Genomic DNA, 8,574 nt, shown 5'->3' on the forward strand with positions numbered 1-8,574 from the left:
ATCGAGACCTTGTCTCAGCCTCATAACGATGCACTGCTAATCTCTTTCCTTGTAAATACATTTCAAATTAAACTTGTACTTGTAGATCCAGGTAGCTCGGCCAACATCATCAGGTCGAGGGTAATAGAGCAGCGCGGACTGCTTGGCCAAATCGTGCCCGCCACTCGAGTCCTCAACGGATTCAACATGGCAAGTGAAACAACGAAAGGAGAAATCACCCTCCCAGTCAACGTGGTCGGCTCAATCCAAAACGCCAAATTCCATGTCACCGACGGAGACATGAGGTACAACGCCCTGCTCGGAAGGCCGTGGATACACTGGATGAGAGCAGTACCATCCACCCTCCATCAAATGATGAAATTTTCGACAAATGATAGGATAAAAACCGTCTACGGAGAACAACATGCAGCGAAGGAAATGTTCGCGGTGCATAACGTAGCACCAGCACCAATATCTTCACCGACGAAGCAGCCGAAGGATAAGCAAATAATAAAATAAGCAGTAACAAGCTACACTCGTGGCTACGGCCGGCTTAACGAAACGAAGGACCACACCAAGATCTGAAGCGCCATCTGCACTAAGGTATGACCATCTCCCTTTTTCCAGTTACATTTTATGCTAACAAGAATGCAGGTATCCGATCGGAACGGCCAAAGCACTCTAAAAAACCCGAAGGTCTTAGGTTTCAAAAGCATGCGTTGCACTCTTTTCCTTCGACCGGGTTTTTTTGCCAGAAAGGGTTTTATCGGCAAAGGTTTTTAACGAGGCAACACCCATATGCTACCTAAAGAAGACTCAACAAGTATTCGAGGTTTCTTTTGCAATTAGCCTCGAATACAGGGGGGGCATCCCTCCGGAAGATCGCCAACTTAGAGAAGCCAGGAAACGCCGAGAAGAATCTTGATAGGAAATTAATATACCGGGCCAAACGGTCGAGCGAACCGTGCCCATATAACACAACCAGTCTCTCAAACAACAAAGACATGTATACTTGTATCAAGTAATCAAAAAATACATTTATCAAAGCATCTCACACTCCCTAAGAAACTCAGCATTTTCGCAATAGTGACTCCTCCGCCGAAAACGTCCCAAACGCTTGGGGACTGGCGTCAACAATTCAACACCTGAACAACCTCCAGGTCAGGACTCCAGACTCATAAGCCCTCAACGAGGAAACATGAAAATCATGAAGCGTCTCCAAGGCCGAAAATATCCCGAACACTCGGGGACTGGTGTCAAAATCTCCAAAAAACGCACGACCTCCGGGTCGGAAGCTCTGAAATCATAGGCCCTCAATGAGGCAACAATGAAATTGCAAAACAACTCTAGAGCCAAAAACGCCCCGAAAACACTCGGGGACTGGCGTCGAAAACTCAAGGCTACACGACCTCCGGGTCAAGAACTCCAAATTCGTAAGCCCTCGATGAGGCAATATCAAGTCCACAAGTAATGGCTCCCGAGCCAAGAAACCCCTGATGACTCGGGGACTGTTGCCAATCGTCACTTATTAAAAACCCGAGGCCAGAAGACCCCAAGCGGGAAAACTCGGTCCTGTAAGCCCTCAATAAGGCAGTATAAACTTAAATATAAAAATTGGCTCCCGAGCCAAGGTATCCTCGATGACTTGAGGACTGCCGACGATCGCCATCTCCATCAACTTATTGAAACCTGAGGTTGTAAGACAGCATACAGGCAGCCTCGGTTTCATAAGACCTACTCAAGGCAACAAGCAATATCAATAAGACCTCAAGCAAGGCATGAACCATACTTGTACCAAGTATCCTAAACTGTAAGACCTCAAAGGCGTGTAAAACTTGTAAGACCTTACTAAAGGCATTGACCCGATTTCAAAGTTTGGGCTATATATCGAACTTGTATGACCCCTAAAAGGCATACCCTCGATATAGACGCCCAAACTACTTCACTCGGGACTCAAAAGGCTCCCGCCAAACACAAATGGCTCCGGTCACAAGGTAGTACCAGCCAAACTTACGCGACTCTGGGACGCCTGACCGCCGCTATAAAATCACAGGCCTTCAATTACTCCGAATACACTTAGAAAAGAACCAGTTAAACAGGCTACCCTCGACACGGGCAAAAGAGCTTCGACCACATCAGCTCCCAAACATCGGCATCGAGATACTCAGCCTCAGAATCAGACCTCCCGAGGTGCTCGATCATCGCCATATAACGACTCGTAATCGAGGTTTTTTATTAAACCGCCGAAGAGTCAAGCAAACGCTATTTCAAAAGTCCTTAATGAGGGAAAAATAAAGCCTAAGGCGTAAGAGCCATTGTCGCCAGCCCACATAAAAGGCCGCATCGACCCAAGGGGTAAGAGCCATTATCGCCAGCCCAAACTAAAAGGTTGCATCGACATAAGGCGTAAGAGCCATTATCGCCAGCCCACACTAAAAGGTTGCATCGACCTAAGGTGTAAGAGCCATTGTCGTCAGCCCACACTAAAAGGTCGCATCGACCTAAGGCGTAAGAGCCATTATCGCCATCCTACATAAAAGGTCGCACCGGCCCAATGCGTAAAAGCCTAAGGGCCACCTCGCAATTCAAAAACTTGAGGGTCGAATGAGCTCGATTCGTAACCCAATTTGGAGACCGAACCCAAAATAGTTGACTGAATATGCCTAACAATAAACGCATAGGAGCCACTGTCGCCAGCGCTAAAACCGAAGGTCATATCGACCAAGCATGCAAAAGCCTACGGGCCAACATAATGAGCCCTAGGGCCGTATCACGAATCTAAGGATTCCTACCAACTCAAAGGCCAGTTCACCTGTCCAAATTCGAGACAGAAAGAGATACAGAAGAAATAAAAGCCGCGAGGTTTTCTTTTGTACACATATATGAAAAGATGCAATCTCCATCTACAAACATGCTTCGAACATGCTACATACATATGGCGAAATCTATGCCCCCTGGGAGCTATGGCCTGCCAGCCTCGCCTTCACTTTCTTCGGCGCCAGATAGAAGTAACCAGGCATCACGCTCGTCTGCCCTTGCTCGCACCAACTCTTCCGAAAGGGCGAAACCCCTAGCACGGATCTCCTTGAGGACCATTCTTCGAGACTTGCAACGAGCATATTCTCCAATCCTCTCTTTGCAATCGAGGATCCTTCTCAGCTCGACTTAAGCATCGGTAGCGTCCTTTAAATGAATCGCCATCTCCTAATCAGCCTTAGCTCGGCTCGTTACGGCTTCAGCCCAGGCGTCAACGATCTCAGCCCTGACCTTCGTAAGCTCGGACTCCAGATTTTTAATTACATCTTTTTCAACCGAAGCATTATCACGAGCCAAGCGAAGCTGAACCTCAAAAGCGGGAACTTTAGCCAGAGCACCTTTCCCCTCTGAGGCCTGAGCCTCCGCCCGAGCTCTTAGCTCATCATGCTCGTGCCTGGCTCGGCCAGCTTCATCCCGGAGGCGCTCCAGGGCCTCTGTCTTTTTCTGCTACAAAAATAAATGAAGCATTAGCCTTAGAAGCTAGAAGGCGGAACGCATGCTCACCCGAGACAGAAAATTACCTGCTCCTTCAAGTAGCTCTCATAATTCAAGCTCCGGCTCACCTCATATCGCAAGTGCACCAACTCGACTTCCTTCTCATCGCAAAGAAGCCTAAGGGATCTCTCCTCATCTAGAGCTTTCCGCAGCCTGGCTTCATGACACAGCAGCTCGGACTTAAGTCCGCCGAAGGCCTGCAAAAGAAAACCCAATTAGGGAGAGAAGGCGCGGAGCTCGAAAAGCCTGTGACCGAAAACTCACCGCGAAGTTAAGCCACTGAGCATCCTCAAAGGCCGAGCGCACATCTGCCAACCTAGTTCCCTCAGTTCCAAAAAAGTCGACTCCGGCCGAGGCACGGCCGCTCGGCGTATGCGACCCTAGTTTTCTAGCATCCTTCGAGGAATCGCTGACGGAAAAAGAAGGCGACAGCAACGGAGAAACTATCTTCCTAGAACCAGGAACCACGGATGCGGCAGGCTCGGACGATGGCACAGCTCCGAAGCCCCAGTCCCGTCTCGCCTTGCTTTGAGCGCCATCGCCCTGTAAGAGTATCTCTCGCTTATTGTTGTCCTTCTTTAACCTAGGAGCTGGCAACCCATCCCCCTCTCCATAAGAGTGCGGCCTCGCCTCGGGAGGCTCTCTAATGCCTATAACAGCAAGATTAATGCGCATAAAGAGAAACGCCTCTCCAAATGAAGGAAAGGAAAGGAAAAATTTAGCACAACACAAACTATGATGTTTCGCCTCCCATCTGCCCCGTGACAAAGCACGCCACTTGCACTCACCACAGGACGAGTGGGCCGCCAGCTTTCGAACCCAATCCGGCAAGTCGGGAATGTCGCTCGGCGCCCATGAAACCACTGTAGAAAGGGAAAAGAAGACACGGTTACGAAACCAGCTTTCGCCATGGACAAAACTGAGAAGGCGCTGAATGCGCCACTTACGTGTATAGTTCCAATCCTCAGGGAAGGGCATAAGCTCCGCGAGGATAATGTCAGCGGTCCGCACTCGGACGAAGCGACTCATCCGTTCCCGGTCTCCATCTTCCTCATCATCAACAACGAAGGGCGTGGTCGATCGACATCGCAAGGTCAGCAGGCCTCGATGATGAAAGGGCCAGCACAGCCTAATAAGATGACTGAGCGAAAGTTCAAGACCCGTTTTCTCCGCGAAAAATCTCATCATCAACACCGTTCGCCAAAACGACGGGTGAATCTGTGCCAAGGTAACCCGATACTTTAAGAAGAAGTCGAGCACAACCCTATCAAGGGGACCCAGTGAGAAAGGATACGTGTACACATTCAAAAATCCATCGGCACGGTCCGTGATGCCCTCATCCGGGGAAAATGTCTGTAGCACTACTCCCTCCCCCCATCTGGAGTCTTTTCTCACTAAATCAAGATGCTCTTTTCCTATCAAAGAAGCAGCCTTCAAGGTATATTATCGTTAGCCCTGAATGCCGGAGGAGGAACTCTCTCCTCCCTGTCGAACGGATCCTGATGCACCAGCCATGACTGAAGCGAAAATAAAAATTAGAACGCGAATTTGGGCTAAAGCGTTGGTAAGAATTACAAAAGGCCTAATGAAGAAAAAAGGGACAACTACTCAGAACGGAAAAATCTCCAAGGGAGCGAAAGCGACCCAATATATGCAAAAAGCGACAATGATCCGCCTGCCTAGAGGCCAACGGTATCTTCGCCAGTCCCGAGGTGGTACCCGACCTCGAGGACATCCACCAAAGAGAAGTCAGGTCCCAAGAGGCCAACGGCATCTTCGCCAGTCCCGAGGTGGTACCCGACCTCGAGGACCTCTATCAAAGAGAAGTCAGGCCCCAAGAGGCTAACGACATCTTCGCCAGTCCCGAGGTGCTACCCAACCTCGAGGACCTCCATCAAAGAAAAGTCAGGCCCCAAGAGGCCAATGACATCTTCGCCAGTCTCGAGGTGGTACCCGACCTTAAGGACCTCCACCAAACAGAAGTTAGGCTCCAGAAAGCCATTGGCATCATCGCCAGTCCCGAGACGATACCCGATCTCGAGGTTCTTGCCAAGGGGTCATCGATGTCACTACAAAACTCGAGACGATGCTCGGTTTCGAAGGCTCCTCTCAAGAAGAAAAATAAACACTTAGAACTCCACTCGTATATGCTCGGCCTCGGGATACCGTCTGAACCCGGGCGGTCCCTCATCCAGGATCTATCTACAACGCCTCAAGGCTATCTGTACTAAGTTCGAGACAAGTCTCTAGACGGCCCGAGTTTGAACAGTCCTCCGCTCAGGGATTGTTCCCGAAAGCCTAAAGGCAGTCTCCACCCTCGAAGCTTCCGAGCAAATCCACCCCCTTGAAGATTATCGCATGATCTAAAGGCTAAATCTCGATTCGAGCATTCGAGGCCTTTTTTTTATGCAACCCGGAGTCAGGGATCCCGACGATCCGAGTTTATCAGCCCAACCTGGGCTCGACGTTCGCACCAGCCAACAAAGTCATGCTTTCATAATCTCCAAACACAAGTAAAAGGAAACGTAGCATAAATCAGAGGCAAATTGAAAAACATATTTATATTCATAAATTCGTGATTACAAAAGCCCCCAAGGGTCCTTACACAGAAACAAAGAAGCAAAAAGAGAAGCCTAGAATCTAATCTACCCTTAGAGGTGCACCCTCGGCAGCAGCATCTCCAAACACCATCTCTTCGGGCATACATCCTCGGCGACAATATCTTCGACCGCCACCTCCTCTGGGGTCGCACCTCGATCCTCCAAAAAGATACCCTCAAAGGAGAAGATGAAGAAGAGGAAAGTGGAGAGGCAGGAGAGGATGAAAAAATGCCATAGCCCGCCAAAGGGATGAGGACCCTCATCGGCCAAGAAGACCTCGGACCAACGGCAAGCGTCGGCCTTACTTGCACGACTACTTTGAGTCCACTTCTTGGGACACTGAGCCATGCAAGCCACCGGCCAGAGGCACCACATCACCCCGCGGAAAGCAAAAGGGGTGAAGTGCCACACCAGGCTGGGGTATGAAGGTGGGCGGTGATGTATAGAGCGACCACCCTCCTGAGCAGCGGTGTAGAATCCAAATAACTTCCCAGGCCAGAAGAAATTAGTCTCGCCGTCACGTCATTTAGAGTAAACAACAACAACAACAACAACAAACAAATCAGTGTAGCAAGGGAGGGTCCCGGAAAGAGGCCATGGCATATTTAATAAGAACGCCACCAAACAACTTTGAGGCCGTAGGCCTCGGCCAAGAGGAATGACACTAGATGAGGACGAAAAGAAGAAAGAAATAAAAGGGTTGTTGAAGAGTGAATGAGTGAGGCTTTGGTTCGAAAGGCTTCAATTTATAGAAGAAGGGTAACGCAACCGACATGCGCAATCAATGCCCTTTGAAAAAAGTAACCAACGCCGCCACTAGTACCTTTAAAAGACGTATCGACAAGCATAATCAATGCATTTCTAGGGAACTGAATCGATAACAGTACTATCGCTTCGAAGAACAAGAATTGGAAGTGCGCTGAACGGCGCTAAAAAGACGCGTCGATGAGATGTATCAGTTATCGCAATGGCCCACGAGGTCAGTATGACGTCATCATGAGAAGTACGAGAAGGTTGGTATCAGAATCGTTTTTTATCACTTTACTCTAAGAAACGCGGGGACTATCTGTATACGGTAAAATCGGAGGGTCCGATTTCCCGCCATCGAGGCACCTCAGAAGATCATCTCGAAGCCTCGAGGTTACAAGGCTACGTTTGAGTTCCTTTCCCTCGAGTCTCATCGATGCCCGACCCTGGGACGATGTTGACCACGGCTTCGATGGAAACGGGGAGTTCCCAAAGCGCACGAAAAAAGCTGACAAGGACTAGTAGGCTAGTCCTGACACAAATCTAGGCGTTGACTAGCTATATTGTCCCCATATCTTTGTAATAAATGCATTATGTACTATGCTAAAATTCCCCTCCTATATAAAGGGGATCCTCGTCATTTTGTACATAACTTACTACTATCGCTCCACACGAAATATACAAGAACATTCTCTTTGCTCTCTAAATTGCTCTCATTATTTCATTTATTTGTCGGTTTCTATCTATTGTTCATCATTTATTGCTTATCATTGGACATAAAGAGCCTCCCTGCTATTATTATAACTGTTAGTTACACCTTGAGTACCCTCGATAGCCCCAAGTCGAGCCCGGAATCGACCTCGAGGCCTCCGAATCGACGAGCTCGAGGCCCCGATCGTCAACCCACCGGTTTCGTTATCACTATATTCCCAGCTCTTATCACGTCTCTAAGTCTCTCGCATAACATTATCTGCTTAACAATTAGCATAAAAATAGATCACGTATCTTTAGAATCCCATAATCAAATTTAATTGTTATTACCATTTTCACGGTAAACAATTTTCTTCTTTGACACCACCCTTCAGCCATGACGATCTTCTTCAACAAAAAAAATCACATATCCTAAGTCCTAACACACACAGCCGTTTTTGAGACCTTTCTTCTCCAAAAAAGCCCTACAGACCTTAAGCTTGAGGATCATCGACTAAACGGAAACAAAACCAACGACCCCTAAGCTTCTTCATCACACAAAACACAGCAACGCCGATCCCCATCTTCACTCTATGGAAGACGAGAAAAGAGCTCCCAGCCACTGCTCCTTCATCTCATGACCAGCGGCAGAACAAAAACGAGCCTCTCCTGAACTTCATCTTCTTCTACACCCCAAGAGACAAAAACAGACCCCTGAACCTTCCCGCCAGGCGCTGTCAAAACCAGCTCCAAACCCAGCGAGAAAACACACAAGAAAAACAACCTCATCTTCGCATAGGAACAACAGCTCGAATTGCTGTTGTTTTTCGCAGAGAAACATCCTAAAACAATTCCAAATCACCCGTTACTTTCATGGAGTTTGCTGGTTTCGTTTTCTAGTTTAGTTCGAGTTTTCCGGCGAGCTTCGAGGTCGCCGTAGGTCGTTGTGCAAGGAATCCGTTTCAGTCGTGCGTCGAGGTACTGTCTACCGGTTTCCGGTTCTACTTCCGTCCGCGGTTCATTACGT

Source organism: Nicotiana attenuata, unplaced genomic scaffold (genome assembly GCF_001879085.1).
Source record: "Nicotiana attenuata strain UT unplaced genomic scaffold, NIATTr2, whole genome shotgun sequence".
Lineage (NCBI taxonomy): Eukaryota > Viridiplantae > Streptophyta > Magnoliopsida > Solanales > Solanaceae > Nicotiana > Nicotiana attenuata.